Below are 20308 nucleotides of genomic sequence, written 5' to 3' on the forward strand. Positions count from 1 at the left end.
ATCGGTCCCCCTTTGAACGCTAAAGTATTTATGATTGATCATCTGCCTCAAGATCCGCCTCAGAAGCGATCATACCCTTGCCACATTACGCATCGTGGGGACGCTCTTCTCAAGTTACAGTTAAAAACGACAGGTTAAAAACGCGGAAGTTAAAAATTGGATGAATTCAATGGAAAAGAAACATAGTGTAGAACTATATCGATTCTGGAAAAGGCAGATCAGGAAAGAGTTTTTCTATGATAACTCAAGAGGCAGTGCCCTACTTTTTGAAGCTAGGTCAGGGTGTCTTAGAACGCGCAGCTACAAAAAGAAATTTAACGAAGAAGACACATGTGCAGTGTGCGGTAGATCTGTGGAAACAATTGAACATCTCATAATCAAATGTGATGGTATCCATCCGGATGTCGATACAGGCGCAGTCACTCTTTCCGAGGCCCTAGGATTTAAAGATAACAATGGTCATGTAAATAAATCTGCAGTGGAAGTCAGCAAAAAGCGATTGGAGGATTGGTGGCTGAAAAGCAGAGATGTGGCATACGGTTAGAATTGTAGGAAACCGTAGGAAAAGATGATGGCGAATCTTAATGAGAATTGCCAACACAGTAAACAAAAAATAATAAAGAAAGAAAAGCTGAGCATGGTGGCAATTGCCACCACCCCGTTTCAAAGGGGGCGCTCCCATCCATCCATCCATCCGTCCGTCCGTCCGTCTGTACGTCCGTCCGTCCGTCTGTCCGTCCGTCCGTCCGTCGTCCCTCCGTCATTCCGTCCGTCCGTCCGTCCCTCCGTCCATCCATCCATCCATCCGTCCGTCCGTCCGTCCGTCCATCCATCCATCCGTCCGTCCGTCCGTCCGTCCGTCCGTGTCCATCCATCCATCCATGCATCCATCCGTCCATCCGTCCGTCCGTCCATCCATCCATCCATCCATCCATCCATCCATCCATGCATCCATCCGTCCATCCGTCCGTCCGTCCCTCCGTCCGTCCCTCCGTCCGTCCATCCATCCATCCATCCATCCATCCATCCATCCATCCATCCATCCATCCATCCATCCATCCATCCATCCATCCATCCATCCATCCATCCATCCATCCATCCAACCATCCATCCATCCATCCATGCATCCATCCGTCCGTCCGTCCGTCCGTCCGTCCGTCCGTCCCTCCGTCCGTCCCTCCGTCCGTCCATCCATCCATCCGTCCATCCATCCATCCATCCATCCATCCATCCATCCATCCATCCATCCATCCATCCATCCGTCCGTCCGTCCCTCCGTCCGTCCCTCCATCCGTCCCTCCGTCCGTCCGTCCGTCCATCCATCCATCCATCCATCCATCCATCCATCCATCCATCCATCCATCCATCCATCCATCCATCCGTCCATCCGTCCATCCATCCGTCCGTCCGTCCGTCCCTCCGTCCGTCCCTCCGTCTGTCCATCCATCTATCCGTCCATCCATCCATCCGTCCATCCGTCCCTCCGTCCGTCCCTCCGTCATTCCGTCCGTCCGTCCGTCCCTCCGTCCGTCCGTTCCTCCGTCCGTCCATCCATCCATCCGTCCATCCGTCCGTCCGTCCCTCCGTCCGTCCCTCCGTCTGTCCATCCATCTATCCGTCCATCCATCCATCCGTCCCTCCGTCCGTCCCTCCGTCATTCCGTCCGTCCGTCCGTCCCTCCGTCCGTCCGTCCCTCCGTCCGTCCATCCATCCATCCGTCCATCCATACGTCCGTCCGTCCGTCTGTCCATCCATCCATCCATCCATCCATCCATCCATGCATCCATCCGTCCATCCTTCCATCCGTCCGTCCGTCCGTCCGTCCCTCCGTCCGTCCATCCATCCATCCGTCCATCCATCCATCCGTCCGTCCGTCCGTCCGTCCCTCCGTCCGTCTGTCCGTCCGTCCCTCCGTCATTCCGTCCGTCCCTCCGTCCGTCCATCCATCCATCCATCCATCCATCCGTCCGTCCGTCCGTCCGTCCATCCAGTCCTGACGTTGTAAAAAGAAGGAATGTGCATGACGTATTAAAGCAAATAAAACTTTGTAAATGGATGTCGGCTGGTTTTCTTATGTAAACCACCTCTAGAGGCGACCAAAAACTGCCTGCGTCTAAATAAAAAAGCTCGAGAGATGCAAGTAAGTGCTGTCTGGCGAAAACAGCGCGACAAAGAATCGTCGGCACAGCGTTCAACGGTGGCGAGCACTGCATTAAGTTACACACATTTGCAATGTATTGGGAAGAAGAAAAGTATGCATTATGTTCACATAACTGATCACGCATAGGACGGCTTCGGAGCAACATTTCACATTTAGTAAGCAAGCATGCACCGTCGACTGCTTGAGTTTACCGGATTTCTGCATCCAGGAGCAAATTTATTGTCACAGTGCCTCGCGACCCAATCGCGCAATACTGATACGCGGAGGAAGCATGCGGACGCCCCCTCTCGCTTGCACGTATTTCTGTCTACTAGTTTCGGTCACTGTGCTAAATGGAAGTTTTTTTCTTTACACTTGTGCTCTGAACGCACCTTTATTGTTCGCGAGTAGCGTCTTGAGAAAAACAGTCCGCCAAACTGTTAATGCGCATTTGGTGCGCGTAAGTTACAGGAGGGAGACGGCACATACTCTTTGCGCTCCTTTTGCTTTAGTTGGTCACTTTTCGTAGATTTTTATGCACTGACTACAGTTGTCGCATTGTAGTGGGCGTGCCCAGTAGTGCCTCTTCGACGCCCTGTTGCAATTCCTTACATGCACGGTAACCTAACGGTCTAATAGGAGAAACTCGCGCGCATGTAATACAAAATGAAGGAAATTTTTACCATTGTATCCACGTCTGACTCTGTAAGGTCCCACTTATACGCCAGTTCGAAAAGAGTACACGAGATATCTTTTCTGAAGGCTCACAATACCGTCCGATCGAGGATACTAACCTGGTCTGCGTGTTATAGCATGGTTATCAGAAAAAAGGGAAGAAATTACTTTTTCGCTTTTCAAATTACTTTTCCGCTTTTTAGATAAATAAATAAGGCGTCGGAAGGAAAACAAGCGACCACGCACGCGAAACACAGGTTTCGAGTACTATGGCGACGCGCTAATGAGAGATGCAGCCACATGATGCGGGCAATAAAAAAAATATAGGATCGTCAGCGTTGCTCTGTGGTTCATGTTTTGGATGGCCACAGCGCGAAAGGAGAGCGCGAATACGAGAAATGACACTCATGTCTCCGTGCTGTGAACAAAATGCAATTGAAAGTTTGCACTACATGCTGTCTCTGTCTCAGGTCCTCCTCAATGTGCGGTGTAATACCTTCGTCAACTTGTAAGGTTCAGTGCGACTCTGAGCAGCAAGGCGAATAATTTACGTAGCGCTGAAGTGTGCGAAAATCATTTTGCTAACGCCAGGCTTACGAAATAAATTATTTGCAGCATAATGTTTTCAGCTTCGCTGTTTCAGAAGTCAGCGGAGAGCACAAGTTGAAACTCCTGGTTTCTCCATTGAAGTGGAGTTTAAAAATCAGCAGTAATTCAGCTTTACTTTCTGCTGTGTCATATGTAGTATTTTGTAGCTCATTGCTGAAAATCAGACCGATGCTTTGTAAATGTAATTCATGCTGCAATTTAAAACCTATTTTTGAAGTGCTTTAGTGTAAATAACGAAAGAATGCATTTTCTTTTCTTAAATATATAAATATAATTCTTTTCTTAAATATAATATTTATTCTCTTAAATATAATAAAATATGATGCGTAGTTTTACCCATTAGATGCGTTCTGCCTTTCCAACCAGAATGTTTATGTTTGCTTTACTCTCTTTCATTTTTGTTTATATTTTATCCAAGAGATGAGGAAGAAAATAATGCAGGGAATCCGTGGAACAGAGAGATCGATAGAGAGAAGGTCGCGTTGGGGAGCAGCTTGAAAAAGCGAAGATTATTCCGTGCACTGGTATTGTCTTTGAGCTTTAACAGTTATAGCAACAAGGGCACCTTTTATCCTCGTCTTCTTTTAAACTGATCTCTCACTTTGGACCTTAGAATAAAAGAAAAAGGAAGAACGGGGCGAAGGAAGGCATCCAAGAAAAAAAATTTTAGCTCGGTGCGTTCTTCAGGCTGCAGCTTCGAAGACAGCACAGTCACGAAGTTTAAGGGTGAATACCCAGCTGCTAACGTGGGGGAGGTCGTTCCGAGAGAATTTCGGCTAAGGCCTTCCCCGGCTTGCTTATCGTTTTGGAGGGAGAGCCGCAATGCCTTTCTCATGCGCATTGTTCGCGTCTTCTGAGTTTTGAAAGAGCATTGATCCGGACTGGTGTAATCTTGCTTCCTCAATGAAAGCCCCCGAAATGTTTTGCTTTCATCCGCCTAGGGCAGAAAACGTTTCGTATAGATTGTAAGCGCTACTGAAGGCAGAGGAAGAAGCTGAATACGAAAGGCCAACCCCCGCTGGGACGTTGCAGGCGGCTATCGCAAGTGGACTCATGATAATCGCTTTATCGTGAACTTTTGCCACTTTTTAAGCGAGGCTTGTTTACACTCCTTCTTATAACTTTCTTTCCCTTTTACATTATGCCTAATGGCAAACACCTCGAAAAAAAAAAACCGGTCCCGCTCGAGCTTGTGAAAAGTAAGAAAAGAACGAGTTCTCAGAACAGAGGAAAGAAGAGCTCGCTTTTATGCTTTGAAGGGAAACCCTTATAGCATTTTATTCTCTGCTTCTGTAGCAACACCTAAGACACACTTGATCACCATTGCATACATACGACTTAGCCGGGCTTTTTTAGTGCACTGACACATTGGTCTTGTGCCTTTGCCTTTCTCACCTCCACGAGAGCCACTGGTCCATCAAAAAATGAGAAACTAGTACCTAAGTCGACGAAGCTTTCATTACCTTTCGCAGTGTCTGCACTGAGTGAATGTTATATGGTGATATGTAACAACAGTCACGGTTTTTGCCGCTCTTCCTCTTGTACAAAGTGTCATTTTTAGTTGCCGTCACAGAAATCCTGTTCTTCCAGTCGCCACAAGTAGGGCGGCAGCGGCAAGTCACCTTCCATAGTTGTGCATTATTTCTTGCTGGTTGTGGAGGGAAGGCCTGGAATAGTTGCCGTTTCGTTCACAGCGGCGAATTTGTTCTCGCTTCTTTCTTTTGTAGGGAAGAAAACTGAGCCTCATGAAGGTGCTCAGTAAGTCCTAAGAAGAACAATAGCCACCTTAACTGATACTTAAGGCTGTGCAGAAAGAAATCGCTTATGTGTCCTGACATTTCGCCCATCTGTGCTGCGTCCAATCTGAGTCAGGGAGGTGCTTATAATTTTAGCCTTCATCATGCTGGCTGCTTAAATTGTGTCCTGGTCTCATTCGATTGTGCTGAAATTACCGGAAGGCAATTTATTATGAATGAGGCTGTAACCAACGCTTACTGCAGGATAATGTATCACATGGAAGCAAAATAGCAACGAATTTCCCTAAATGATATTTTTCCCCATTAGAAACAACATGTGAAAAGAGAAAATTAATGAGATTCTTCGGGGAATTCATGTAGTGTTCGAGGCATATTGGCTCGATCTCAGGGAAGGAATCCATGCCAGGAACTTCTTTAAAAAAAGTTGTTTGGAAATTCCATGTACCTGTACTTCTTTTGAAAGAAGTAGAGGAAAACAAATGCAGTTGAAACCAGAGAAAAATGACAAAAAGTCTTCCTTTCACCGCTGGTTGCAGCAAGAAAATCACGAGGATATTGCAGCAGGTCTTACGTCACAGACGTTCACGGGGACGTGTGCGCGCCTTTCGCTTCTTCATAGCATTTCTCTCTTCACGTTAGGGCATAACAGATTATTTGTCCCGACCGTGAACAAAGACAAAACATCAAGCGTTCCGAGCAGCATCGATTTGATATAGGAACGATGCGCTTGACCATGGTCTGTCCAGAACACATCAACAGCAGACCTGCACCGACAGCTCTCCTCCAACGTGGCTCACCAAGTTCATTCCGTTCGTCTACATATAGTGCTTAAACGTTACTAGTTGCGTGGCGCTGCAGTCAGTATTTTACCAGAACCTGCGAAAAGGAGAGGAAGAGAAGCATAACTGCGCAGAGGGCAGAAAGTTTAACCAGGACAGCGGTAAAAAAAATTGCCCTGCCTTTCATTGCTGCCCTTGTCACGCTTTTCACTGGTCTCCATTTCTGGGGGCATACTGTCATAATGTAAAAGGAGACGTGTTCTTATCGCAAGCGCTGATTCAGCAGTGGTTTTATTGCGGCATCGGTGAAATGCACCAGCGGGTTCGCCGCAAGTGCAGTTCGGGGTACAACTAGGGTGTTGAAAACTTCGCTGAGAGTTAGTGGGTAAGTACAATGATGAAGCTATTATTACTCAGTTTTTACATTTCGCAAGAGGAAATTGTTTAGAAACTCTCGCATCCTTTTCTCCCCTTTAACCCACAAAATAATTTTCCTCGCAAGCAGCACACAGCGATAAACAACTAGTTGACTAACACTTCATAAAGAAAGACGTCTGGATTGCGGATCGAAGAAACCTGTCTACGCTTAACCATGCTGAGCGACGCTTGTTATTTGAAATTTTATTTCTTTGTCTTTTATTGCGAAAGCAATACTAAGCTAGGCTTTGAGCCGTCAGCGTGGTCCCGGCGGTAATCACGTTTGACCTTTAGACAACCCCCGTAGTGACGTCACACCGAGCGGAGGAAAAAGTGGAGACCAGCTCGGCTTGTCGGCCCGGTCCGAGGGTAATCACGGCGCGCCGCGCACCTGCTGCGCGCTGCAACCGCGAGGAGGCGCTAGCTGTGGTGACGTTACCAGGGGCGCGATTACGAGTCGCTCAAAATCGTCTCAATCGGAAAGTGTCTCAAAAAGTGTCTCATTTGCCCCGTTCCTATTGGTCGGTCGGGACCGGCCGACGTCATAAGTGTGCCAAAAGTGTTGACGTTGCTCACCTAATTATACGAGCCGATTGACACGATTTCTTGCGACTGGAACGAGTGGTCTCAAACCGCTCGAGACAGAAAATGGCGGTTGTTTACATGGCCGGTGGCCGCGCGAGCAGCGGTGTAAGAGGGCGCATGAAGACGGTTTTGACGTGCCGGACGAGTTGTTTCGACGTTTTGACATAGGAAGGAGCATAAAGGCCGGGATACATGCGACGTTTTTTTCGACGAAATTCGACGAACTCGCCGTTGAACTTGGAGGTGTGCGGGTGAGTGCGCGGTCAGTGGAGCGGCAAGTGCCTGTGCGCGCCTTCGCCGCCGGTGGGTTTCAAGACACCGTAGGAAATGAAGTAAACGTCGGCGTAGCCCAACCGACTGTGCAAGTGTTTGCGGTGAGTTGCGGAGACCACTGTCAAAAGTCGCAGAAGGTGCGCGCTTTCCGGCGAGACCCCTCAAGACAAGGCGGCGGCGAAGGTGGACTTCCTTCGCATAAACTTTCGCCACCGCAGTATCCCCGGCGGCGTCATCCGAGCATCATACGAACGGAACGGCAACAACACCAACACGAATATCAAGTGCTTAACCCGAAGCGGGCGGCATGAGTTGGTTACGAGGCGTCGTGAGTGATTGTTGGCGCGGTGACCGTGCGCGTGCCAGCTCTTAATTCCCGCAGTGAGATTGCAAGCTCCCATCAGCTGCACCGGTCTGCTTCTGTATGTCGGCAGTTGCTGCAGTACGTGTGATTATTCATGGTCTCCGGGTATTTTCGGAACAAAAATAAATAGAATCACGCATCGCCCTTGGAGCACATTTGCCATCGATAGCAGGCTAGGTGAGTTCACACTGGCGAGTCGCGGAGGTCGCGCGACAGGCTTAAATCGATTTATTACGCTCCCTCCCCGCTTTACATGTACTTCGGAAACCGTAACTAATTGACCGAAATCGGTCGCCTAGAATACTAGCGCGACGTTTGCAACTCGCCAGTGTGAACTTGCCTTGAAGCTGCCTTCGCCGGTTTTCGAGCCAAGCGCTCCTGCCAAATTGTTCTCGGCAGACTCGTAGCAATCACTGCCTTTAAACAGATTTTTCCGCGCACTTAAGACGTCTGCGCAGTACTTTGATTCTGCGTAATGTGTGAAAAAAGAGGACAGCCGTCGAATCAGCTGATTTTTTTTCTGGCTGCCATGTTTACGATGGCTGAATATGTGCGTGGAGGGATAAGGCTGAATCCATTGAATCAGGCGGCAGCTCACGCCACCTAGCCGCCGCTACCGACGCTTTTCCAGCGTCAGCGCACCCTCGCGGCAGCAAAAGTTACTGAAGAGCAAATTTAATTGCAAAATTGAGGACGCTTCTTCTTTTGCTTCATGTCGTTGAGTTTGAAACATAGTTTGTTAGCGAAATAAAACATTCTTCAAATTATTAACGGCGTGTTTACAGAAAAACTTTAGCATACGGTCCCTTATTGCGCAACTAAATGCTTCATGGGTGGAACCCTACTATTAGACACCACAACCTCGCTGCTAATTGGTTGATTCCGCCGTCAACAACTCGCGGTGTCGTCATTTTGACGTCAGAGTCTCAAAATTGAGACAAAAACTCGTAATCGCGCCCCAGCTCCGAAAAAAAGGGCTCCCAACTTGGCTCGTCGGCGCGGTCCGAGGGTAATCACGGCCCGCCGCGCACCTGCTGCGCGCCGCAGCCGCGAGGAGGCGGTCGCTGTGGTGACGTCATACCAGCTGCGAAAAACAGCGCCCCCAGCTCGACTCGTCGGCGCGGCCCCAGGGTAACCACGGCGCGCTGCAGCCGCGAGGAGGCGCTCGCTATGGTGACGTCATACCAGCTGCGAAAAAGGGGCCCCCAGCTCGGCTTGTCGGCGCGGTCCGAGGGTAACCACGCCGCGCCGCGCACCTGTGCTGCGCGCCGCAGCCGCGAGGAGGCGCTCGCTGTGGTGACATCACACCAAGCGGAGAGAAAACTGGAGACCAGCTCGGCCCGTCGCCGCAGTCCCAGGTTAACCACGCCACTGCTGCTCTTTATCTCTCTCCTTCCCTTCCTCTCTCTGGGAGAAGATTACGTGTGGATGTGTATATATAAGGTGTTTCGAACAAGGCCTCGTTAGAAGCCATGTCGACCGACAAGTATAAGGAGAAGCTGAGACGATTAGCTTTCGCAACCTACCGGGCTTAACTAAGCTAAGCCTCTGCCAATTTTTCTCTGCAAGTCGTTTTTCCTGCAAGCATGGATTCAGGGACCGCCCACAGCTAATTTACACGATAAGACGTTGCCGCTGCCGTGATAAGCGCAAAACACGCCGGCGCCGGAAAGACAGACGACGCGGCCAGCGCCAAATCCCGAAAGTGCACGACAGGACAAGGCCGAATACGCCGCCGTTGTATGAAGGCTGGCTGATTCCCGGACGCAGCAACTGCTGGCTTTCTCGAACAAAATAGGAAAAAAATGGGAAGGAAAAAAGAAAAAGTAAGAAAGGAAGTAGTGGTGGAAGTAACTGGAGCGTTAGAGACGACAGGTGAAAAAGGAACGAACAAAATACCTATGCGAAATGGGGAGGCGCGTTGTATACCTCTACTGCTGGTCTGCATTGTACTAGTCGATGTCATAGCGGGGCTCCGTACGTTGATAGCTTTATGTAAATATAAGCTCCAGAGGAAAGACCGGCGCCTCCATCGTTCTATGTGGTTTGTGCACCTGATTTCGAAAGTGCTGTTGAAGCGATAGTCTGATGTATATTTTTCTCCAGGTCTCGTGTGTTTACCAGCACTGTGCCATCACTCATACTAGTTGTAAACTTATTTAGCCTTCTTTTAATATGTTGTGTTATCCTTGCTGACATGTTTTCCAATATCTTCTTTGCATGTGTTATTGTATATTGTAACGTAACGTTACAAAGAAGTCTCCTGCGCCGACGAACACCAGCAGCCAGTCAGGTCAGCCCGAGACGGAGCAGAGTCACTTCGTCCTTCTCCAATTGCCCGTTGCGTTCTTCCTCATCTTCTAAGGAAGGCATGCGTCAATATAGTAATAACCACCCTACAATAACGCCTCATGGGCGCTGTAGGTACTTTCAATAAATAAAATGGCGGTCAGCCCCTGATACCTCCGCCTTACCCGCCGTTCGAAAGGACCCGGAGAAGACAAAGACGACTTTGAATGAAGCTTCGATCGCTACCGTCCAGGCCCGGTAAAATAGCTTGAGAAGGATCCTCTAAAACTGTCTCTTCACTGTCACCTGTCCTGCCCTTTACATTGATGGGCTGTGTTCTTATTTGTTTTTGTTGAAATATTTTACACCTTTTATTTTTATGAAAGTGTTTAACGACCGAGGCAGGTTCTTTCAGAGGTTAGTCGCGCGCTGAAAATAGCTTATACACTACAATGAAAAGGAAACAGAAAACCAGGGAAGAGCCTTAATGGTCGATGATGCCATTAAGCTTGAGAACATTATCAGCATCATTAATGCTCGATGATACGCCTGTCTTGTTGGAATATCTTACACACGAATCGTGACCATTTGCCGAAGAAGCGTTCCTTCGTGTCCACCTTAGTGTCAGAGGGCATGTCGACTCGGTTACAAGAAAACGACCCCGAGTTTTGGAATAAGACACACACAAGAAATCTTTTATAAGAATTCTTGACATCGAACACGAATGGCCCATAAGGATCGCGCGTATAAGCTTCTGTGAAAAAAGAACACAAAGTTTGTGTGTCTCGAAAAACTCTTTGACATGCTAATTTAAAAATCCTAATAAACAGAACGGCGTTCTAAAGCTGTTAGTTTTGCTCATATGATTTCACTCCCTGAGTTTGTTACTAACTCCGAATCTGCTTTTGCTGTATTGAACAAGCAGGACCAAAATAAAACACATATCATGCTTATTCTAGCGCCATTCGTAATGTGCCACGTGTTCCCTGTACCATGGTGTTGCAACAAAGCACAAAAAGAAAAAGAAGAGAATTCCATGCACACAAAACAGCTCTCACGGTGTGACAGTTAGTAAAATCAGGGGTAAGAAAAAATATAGAGAAGAGAAGGAAAATGATAAGCCAAAGGCGCCAACACAAATTTTGTGTTATGAAAGGCAGCACTAAGTTCTCAACAGGAAATTGGGTTACACTGTCACTCACCCTTGCGAAGAAGTGCTGTAGAGTGCAAGAATAAACATAAGCGCAGGAGGGACATGAAACCTAAACTATGTATAAAAAAAGAGGAACAGAAGCATGGGAACCGAATACAACCACTATACCGCTGTAATTTGGGCTCCGCAGCACACCCAGTTTGTCAGTACACCCAAAAATGATAAAACGACACGTATAAAATCAAAACCAGTGCGTAGCGAAAATCGGGTGTAACGTGCTGGACCCATCGATGCACACTATTCGTGCCCGTTTCGGCGTAAACGTTATTTGTAGAACAATCCTTTGTAGGTTCCAGGCGAGAGAAGCAGGCTGCACAAACTGGCGAACAGCGTGTACCGAGAACATACATGTTGGCGCATGTCCATCTCCTCCTCCTCGAGAAGGTTTTGCTCTCATTCGAGCAGATCCATATCGCGGGCGCTGTCAAAGCAATTCCGACGTGTAATCTGTTTGCCGTCCGCATCTTGACAAATCCAGCGGATCTGCTCGTTCTATGCTGCCCTACTTACTCCCGTCTGGCGCCTCTGTCGTCCGTCTCTCTGGATGCATTTCTCTTCCTCCCTTTAACCTCAACTTTATATTTTTTTTGCATTCGATCAGTACGCACTTTTTTTTTTACTGTATATTGTAACGTACTTGTTGACGAAGGGGGGCTTTAATAACAAGTGCGAAGACAGACAAGGCCACGCAAGCTGGGGCAGCAAGGGCGACAGATTCCACACGGCGCGAGCCCTTCCTCGTCGTCGTCAGCAGCTATGCGCCACCTGGCAATGCTAGGTGGCATTATTCCCCCCCTTATGAAAAAAGAGCGCTGTCGACGTAACAAAAAAAAATAAACAAAAAACGAGCAAAGTTCCGCAAGTGAACCGTTCCAAGACATCAACACGTCTGCGTCACCGAGTATAGTACGGTTTAAGCCGTACAACGTGCACAATGTCAGAGCTGGGCTGTCGGCGTCGGGGTTGCGCAACACCGTCCGGAACCACTTCATAGTTTACGTCACTCACACGCCGGATCACTCTGTAAGGGCCAAAATAGCGGCAGAGCAGTTTCTCGCACAAGCCTTGGCGACGGACAGGAGTCCATACCCAGACTTGGTCACCGGGTTTGTAGTCAACCTGTCGGTGGCGAAGGTTGTAACAGCGCGCGTCGGTGCTCTGCTGTTGCCCGATGTGCACGCGGGCCAGCTGACGGGCTTCTTCAGCACGTTGGGCAAATTGTTGGGCGTCTGGGTCGAGTTGGTCATCCTCTGGGCACGGGAGCATGGCATCAAGCATGCTCTGAACTTCACGTCCGTACACAAGGCGGAACGGTGTAAAGCGCGTAGTTTCCTGCAGGGCGGTGTTATAGGCGAAGGTGACATACGGCAGGACCTCATCCCAAGTTTTGTGCTGGACATCTACGTACATGGACAACATGTCCGAAAGGGTCCTGTTCAATCTTTCGGTCAAGCCATTGCTCTGCGGATGGTAGGCTGTGGTCTTGCGGTGCGTTGTGCAGCTCAGCCGAAAGATGTGGTCGATTAGCTGCGCTGTAAACGCCGTCCCCCTGTCTGTAATGACGTGCGATGGGGCGCCGTGTCGCAAGACGATGTTGTGCATGAAAAACTCCGCGACTTCGGAAGCTGTGCCACGAGGGATCGCCTTGGTCTCGGCGTAGCGAGTCAAATAGTCGGTAGCAACTATGATCCACTTATTGCTGGCCTGCGACAAAGGGAAAGGGCCGAGGAGGTCCATACCGATCTGGTCGAACGGAGCGCGAGGGGCTGTAACGGGCTTGAGAAAACCCGCCGGCTTAAGTGGTGGCGTTTTCCGGCGCTGGCATTCTCGGCAGCTTTTAACGTAGCGTTTGACATCATCAGAAAGTCCAGGCCAGTAGTACATGTTCCGCACTCTGGCGAGCGTACGTGAAAAACCCAAGTGGCCAGATGTGGGCTCATCGTGGCAGGCGAAAAGAACGTCACCTCGGAGATCGGCTGGAATGACCAGAAGGTAAGGTCTATCGTTGCCTCTCGAGTTCTTCTTGTACAAGAGGCCTTGCCGCAAACAGAAGGAGCCAAGACGTCGAGAGAAGTGGCGAGATATAGCCGTATCGCTACCTTCAAGGCCGTCAATGAGAGGGCGAAGTTCCGAGTCCGCCCTCTGCCGGGTCAGCAGGTCGGAGGCGGTGAGCGTACCAAGGAATCCGCTGTCGTCATCGGGCGCTGCGTCGCCAGGATCAACTGGTGCACGCGACAGTGTGTCGGCATCTTCGTGTCTGCGGCCGGACTTGTAGACAATAGTGATGTCAAATTCCTGGAGCCGTAAGCTCCAGCGTGCCAGGCGTCCAGATGGGTCTCGCAAATTTGCCAGCCAGCATAGGCAGTGGTGATCGGTTACGACTTTGAATGGGCGGCCGTATAGATAAGGGCGAAACTTCATGGTGGCCCACACGACCGCAAGACATTCTTTTTCAGACGTGGAGTAATTGCTCTCGGCGCGGGAGAGAGTACGGCTAGCATAGGCGATAACCCTCTCAAGGCCCTCTTGGTGTTGAACAAGGACAGCTCCAAGACCGATGTTACTGGCGTCGGTGTGAACCTCGGTATCGGCATCTTCGTCGAAGTGCGCAAGAACGGGAGATGTTTGAAGGCGCTGGCGGAGCGTAGAGAAAGCGGTCTGTTGCTCAGAGGTCCAGACAAAGGAGGTGGTATTCCTGGTGAGACGCGTCAACGGCTCGGCAATCGTGGAAAAGTCCGCAATAAAGCGCCAATAGTACGCACAGAGACCCAGGAAGCGCTGGACAGCTTTCTTGTCTGTTGGAACGGGAAAGCGCGCGACGGCGGCAGTCTTTTCGGGGTCCGGCCGCACTCCCTCAGCGCTCACAACGTGACCCAGAAATTTGAGCTCTTCGTAACCGAAATGACACTTCTGGGGCTTCAGGGTAAGGTCAGCCGAGCGGAGAGCGTCGAGGACAGCCCGCAGGCGCTGGAGATGTTGATCAAACGTTTCCGAAAAAACGACGACGTCGTCCAAGTAGACAAGACAGCTTTGCCATTTGAGGCCTGTGAGGACGGTGTCCATCATCCTTTGAAACGTAGCCGGGGCGGAGCACAAACCGAAAGGAAGCACTTTGAATTCATAGAGGCCATCTGGAGTCACAAAAGCGGTTTTTTCGCGGTCCCGTTCATCTACTTCAATTTGCCAATAGCCGCTCTTCAAGTCAATAGATGAGAAGTACTTAGCGCGCCGTAATCTATCCAGCGAATCGTCAATGCGCGGCAACGGGTAGACGTCCTTTTTGGTCACACTGTTCAGTTTGCGATAGTCGACACAAAACCGGAGAGTGCCGTCCTTCTTCCGAACGAGGACGACAGGCGAAGACCACGGGCTTTGGGAAGGTTGAACAACGCCATCATCAAGCATTTCCTGAACCTGGGTTTGAATAACTGCCCGTTCTTTAGCAGAAACACGGTAAGGCTGCTGTCGTATAGGGCGAGCGTCGTCATAGGTGATGATGCGGTGCTGCGTGATGGGTGTTTGACGAACCTTCGAGGAAGAAGCGAAGCACGGCTTGTATTCCTTCAGCAGAAGCTCCAAAGCCAGTCGTTGTTCCCGAGGCAGGTGGCAGTTTATGTCGACGTTTTCAAGGGAGGGCTCGTCAGTGCCGGCTGCCGCGGAAGCAAAACAAACAGGAGTATCGACAAAAGGTTCGGCAGAAGCAATAGCGGTTCCTGCAAAAAGATGTCGGTATTCATTAGAAAAATTTGTGACCAGCACCGCAGATCGGCCACTACGAAGCGTTAGTAGACTGCGAGCGGCACAGATGCCTTGAGTAAGCAGGAGTGAACAGTTAGCCTCGGCGACTGCTTCTGCGTCATGCAAGTCGTTGCAGGCGACTTCAACCAAAACACTGCTCCGTGGCGGCAACGTGACACTGTCAGCAGAAACTCGAAGGGCGTCACTGCGGTGGCAAGAGTCGGCGAGGTGGGTGGCTTGACTGGTCGAAAAGCTGATGATTCGGTGGCGGAGGTCGATCACAGCACCATACTCCCGCAGAAAGTCAATGCCGATAATGAGATCGCGGGAGCAATTGCACAGAACTACACAACTGATGACGAACGTAGATCCATGAATCTGAACGCGAGCCGTGCAAATGCCCTTTGGGGTAACGAGATGACCACCGGCTGTACGAAGATGCACCACAGAACATGGAGTAAGCACTTTTTTCAGAAGAGTCGCCAATTTATCACTGATAATTGAATAGTCGGCCCCGGTGTCCACTAATGCACTGACTCTGTGACCGTCGAGAAGAACAGGTATGTCCAAAGAAACGGGGCTGTCTAGGTCGGATGACGGTGCCATCTGTTCACGGTCGGAACGTAGCGGCGGCGACGGGAGGTCTTCAGCGCAGCGACTCCCAGTGACCTCGCCCCCGAAGGTCGCCGGTCTCAGTTTTCCCGACGAGGGCTGGGCGAGCGACCCTGTGGTGCTCGCGAGGAGCTGTGGGGATTCGGGGAAGAGCGCCTCGGAGACGATGAGCGCGGCTGATGCGGCGTGCGGGCTGAAATTCGCTGTTCCGCTAGGAAATCTTCAATGGCAGGGGGCCGATGGCCAAACCGGGGTCTGGGTGAATCGGCTCGAAAGCCCTGCAGACCGAGACGTCGATAAGAGCAGTTACGGTAGAGATGTCCTGGTTCTCCGCAGTGAAAGCAGAGTGGCCGGTTATCAGGTGTGCGCCAGACATCGGCCTTCCGCAAGGGCGCTCGGCGATCGTCGAAATACTGCACTGGTGGCACTGAGGACCGCGGCTCAGGAGGCGTTACCGGAAACGGTGGTGGCGAAACCGCAGCCGGGCGCCTCGCAATTTCAGCATAGGTGGGGCGGTGGCATTCTCCTGGTAGGGGAGGTGTTTCGACAGCAGGAGCCCTGAACGCCTGTTGCACCTCCTCGCGAACAAGAGCAGAAATCGAACCTAGCGCTGCCTGCGAAGGGCTGCAAAATTTCAGGACCTCTTCACGCACGATGGTGCGAATCAGTTCACGCAGATCGTCAGGGTGGCTCCCGGAGGTAGCAAACGATGCGGTGACAGCAGCAGCATGCACGGGCCGGTCGTAGGTCGCAGAACGTTGTTGCAGCACCTTTTCCATCGTTGTGGCCTCTGTAAGGAATGCAGCAACGGTCGATGGTGGGCTGCGCACGAGGCCTGCGAAAAGCTGCTCTTTGACGCCACGCATCAAATGCCGGAGTTTCTTGTCTTCCGGCATGGCCGGGTCAGCTCTTCTGAAAAGGCGCGTCATGTCCTCGACGTACATCTGGACACTTTCGTTCGGCAGCTGGATGCGAGATTGTAGTGCACGCTCAGCTCGTTCACGACGATCAGCGCTTGTGTAGGCCTCCAGCAGCCGACGACGGAACTCATGCCACGAGATTAAAACGTCCTCTCGGTTCTCAAACCAGGTGCGAGCACCATCCTCGAGGCTGAAGTAAACGTTCCGGAGTTTGGCTGCGTGGTCCCATTGGTTAAACGCAGCTACGCGCTCAAAATGAAGGAGCCAGTCCTCCACATCCTCAAGAAGTTCCCCACGGAACGTCTTGGGAATCCGCGGAGTCTGCAGGGTGTAGTGAGATGGCGAGGCAGCGGCAGTTTGCAGAGGAGAAGGAGCGGCTGTCTCCATGGCGCCGCTCTCTGCTAGTCCTACCTCCGAAGGCAGTCCCTGGATCCTCCGACTGAAGCGGTGTACCGGGGTGTCGAGTGGTACAGGGCTGGCGCGACGGCTGCCTGGAGGGGTCTCTTGCATGGGCTCACGGGTACCCCGCACCTCCACCAAACTGTAACGTACTTGTTGACGAAGGGGGGCTTTAATAACAAGTGCGAAGACAGACAAGGCCACGCAAGCTGGGGCAGCAAGGGCGACAGATTCCACACGGCGCGAGCCCTTCCTCGTCGTCGTCAGCAGCTATGCGCCACCTGGCAATGCTAGGTGGCAATATCCACCTCCAATTCTTTCTCAACGCTGCAGTTTCTTGCTTCAATTGCTTGCAGTTAGTTCCTTGCTTTTATTTTTATCTATTTTTACTGGCCTAATATCTTTCCTCCCCTCATCTTCATGGGTGCGGCTTTGCAGTTTGCACAAGAAACTGAGTTTCTACCAAGAGTGTCTGCGCCCTGAATGTACGGCACCGCTTCAGGTTGGCCAAGGAGACTAGGAGTGTTAAGGAGAGAAAGAGTCATAGCTATGACAAAATAAAACTAAGTGAAGAGAAACAACAGGGATATTAAAAGAAGGATGCCCCGCAGCGAGAAAATCTTGTGAAGCCGGCGCTCGGCGATGAAATCGACTCCGAAGAATGCTGTCGCTCTGCTCACAGTTCCCGTCGAGGGTGCTCGCGTTGAGTACGATTGAATTGATGCGGATCCCATTGCAGCGATTCCACTGGGCTGCTATCGAAATTTCGTTTCAAATGTTTCGTTCATGGCTGGGAGCAGTGGCCAGGAGGCATATCCGAATGCCTTCTAACGCTGCACTTAGCCCAAACTTTTCGTTTTTCTTTTTGTTTGTAGTTTTATATCCACATCTTGCTTTCAGGCTTACTTTTCATTTTTTCGCGATTTTTGACTAATTTGGTGGTATTTAGAGTGACGCTTAAGAAGCATTGCAAGAGTCGTCCTGGCGATGTTTGTCTCGCTTTTACTTGACAGCAGAGTCTGAATTTCCAATTCACTACGTGAAGATGCAAGAAAATGCAAGTAAACTGCCGTTTACTTACATTTTCTTGCATCTTCACGTAGCGAATTGGAATACCAGAATGCAAAAAAATGCAAGTAAACTGCCATTTACTCGCATTTTGTTTTCTGCGGGCATCAGTCGGAGTGCAAATGGCAGTCTGCATCTGGACAGTACGAGGACGAAAGGAGTTGCACCAATATTAAAAGGAATTGAATCAGAACGCCTCGGCGTGGAACCTTTGCCCATTGGACCCCCAATAGCCCTGATAATCGTTTAAAGTTTATTACAAACGTAAACAAGCAAATGAAATGGTCCTTAGCACCTGCACTTGACACAGCGCCGAACACAAATTCAAATTCACTTTATTTCTGGTAGAAAGCAAGTATACATCATGAGCAAGAGAGTTTAAAAGAGGATTATTCTACCAAGGAAGACGAGGCAAAAGGCGTTTCATCTACGCCTGACAGGGCCTCGCCTCCTGGCGAGATACATTGCACTCTCTATGCTACAAAAGCCGTTGAAAAAAAGATATTGCACCTTTCATTACGTGCAGAAAACAGAAGCATTGTGAACAAGCATTATATGAAATTAAAACCGTAAGTACTACAGAAAATAAGAGAATATTTCTCCAAAAAAAAAAGAAAGCTTACATCACAACCTGTTAGTTATTATTGTGTCAAGAGGTAAGAACCACAGTTGCGTAAATATTTATCTCAACAAAAGATTAGCTCCTAACCAGAAAAGTACTACATTGTCAAAAGCATGAAAAAGCAACATTTGTATCGACATATTTCAATAATCTAACAAGGAACACAGCAATACAAACGAAACACAAACCTAAATGAGATAACAAGGAGACAGGTCATTTTTTTGCTACCAGGAGTACTTTTTTTATCCGTGTTTTATAAGTATACGGTGATTGTACATTCACTGCGATGTCAATAAGCTCTGGAAACAAATTTAAAAGGACAGGAATCTGGTAGTCTAACGATTGTGTACCATACGAAGTTCTGACTTTTTTCTTAGCAAATGAATTTGCCCTAAAGTTATAGCCACATTCTTGACGTCGGTACTTCTCAAGAAATGAATTTAGGTAACTTTTTATGTGAGTGAATATGTTCAGTGCCAAGCGCTGTCGAAATATACTTGTAATTGCAAGTATTTCATTTTTTATAAACAGTGGAGCTGTGTGTTCTCGCAACGCTGCATTTTCTATGAATCGGATGCATTTCTTTTGAAGAATATGAAGACGTTCCAAATTACCAGTGGTAGTGGTGCCCCAAACTAGTATGCAGTATTGCAATCTTGAATTAATCATGGTATAGTAAAGCTGGCGTTTGAACCACGCTGGGAGCATAAACTTAAATCTATTTAGCATTCCAATAGTTTTCGCGAAGTCCATAGTCAAATAGTTTATGTGGTGTGTCCAGTTCAAGTTTTCGTGGAAATGTACACCCAGAAATGTCTGAGCGCTAACACGGTTTAATGTTTGCCCCTCGAAAACTAGTTTAAGTTTGGTGTCAATCGCCTTATTTTTAGCCCGAAAGATAATGTAGTTCGTTTTGACTGTATTGAGCCTTAACTGGCTATGCTGCAACCACGTCGATAATTCTTCGAGCCATGTATTGGCATTCTTCATTAGGGTGATTAGACAATTGCCATGGAAAAACACATTAGTATCATCAGCATATAACACTATTTCGGGGGTTTGGGGTATTGATACAATGTCATTAATATATAAGAGAAATAGGAGAGGGCCTAAGATGGAGCCTTGGGGTACGCCATATTTAATTACCTGTGCTGTTGATCTGCTGTTATGAATACTAACGAACTGGAGGCGGTTGTATAAATAACTTTTTATCAAATCAAGAGCTTTGCCGCGAATTCCATAGCCGTAAAGTTTACCAAACAATATATCGTGTTTAATGGAGTCAAATGCCTTCCTGAAATCTAGGAATATACCAAGAGTATATAGCTGTCTCTCTATGTTTGTTATTATTTTTTCCTTAATATTCAGTAGTGCTGATTCAACGGATTTCCCTTTTTGGAAACCATACTGTTGGTTTGAAATTATACCCTTAGAGGACAAAAAACTGCTGATTCTAGTGTTGATTATTTTTTCCGCCACCTTCGCGAAAACTGGAAGCACGGATATCGGGCGATAGTTACCAAGATTGTTCTTTGCCCCGCTCTTATGTATTGCGCACACTCGGGCGATCTTCATTTTATCAGGGAATGATGCATGACGCATTATGCAGTTGCAGATATGACAAAATGGTGCGCTCAAAATGTCGCATGATCCTTTCACCGGACGGACTGCAATATCGTCATGACCACATGCGCAAGTATCTTTGAGGCTTTTGATGACTGTTTCGATTTCAGTTGGCGTGGTTGGAGACAAGAATATGGAACTAGTTTCAATCTTAGTTATGTAACTCCTAGATGAACAGCTCTGCATGCTCTGTGACGCACCAGATGCTAGAAAATGACCATTAAA

The sequence above is a fragment of the Amblyomma mixtum genome, chromosome 4, assembly GCF_055824585.1.
Source record: "Amblyomma mixtum isolate Tamu chromosome 4, ASM5582458v1, whole genome shotgun sequence".
Taxonomy (NCBI): domain Eukaryota; kingdom Metazoa; phylum Arthropoda; class Arachnida; order Ixodida; family Ixodidae; genus Amblyomma; species Amblyomma mixtum.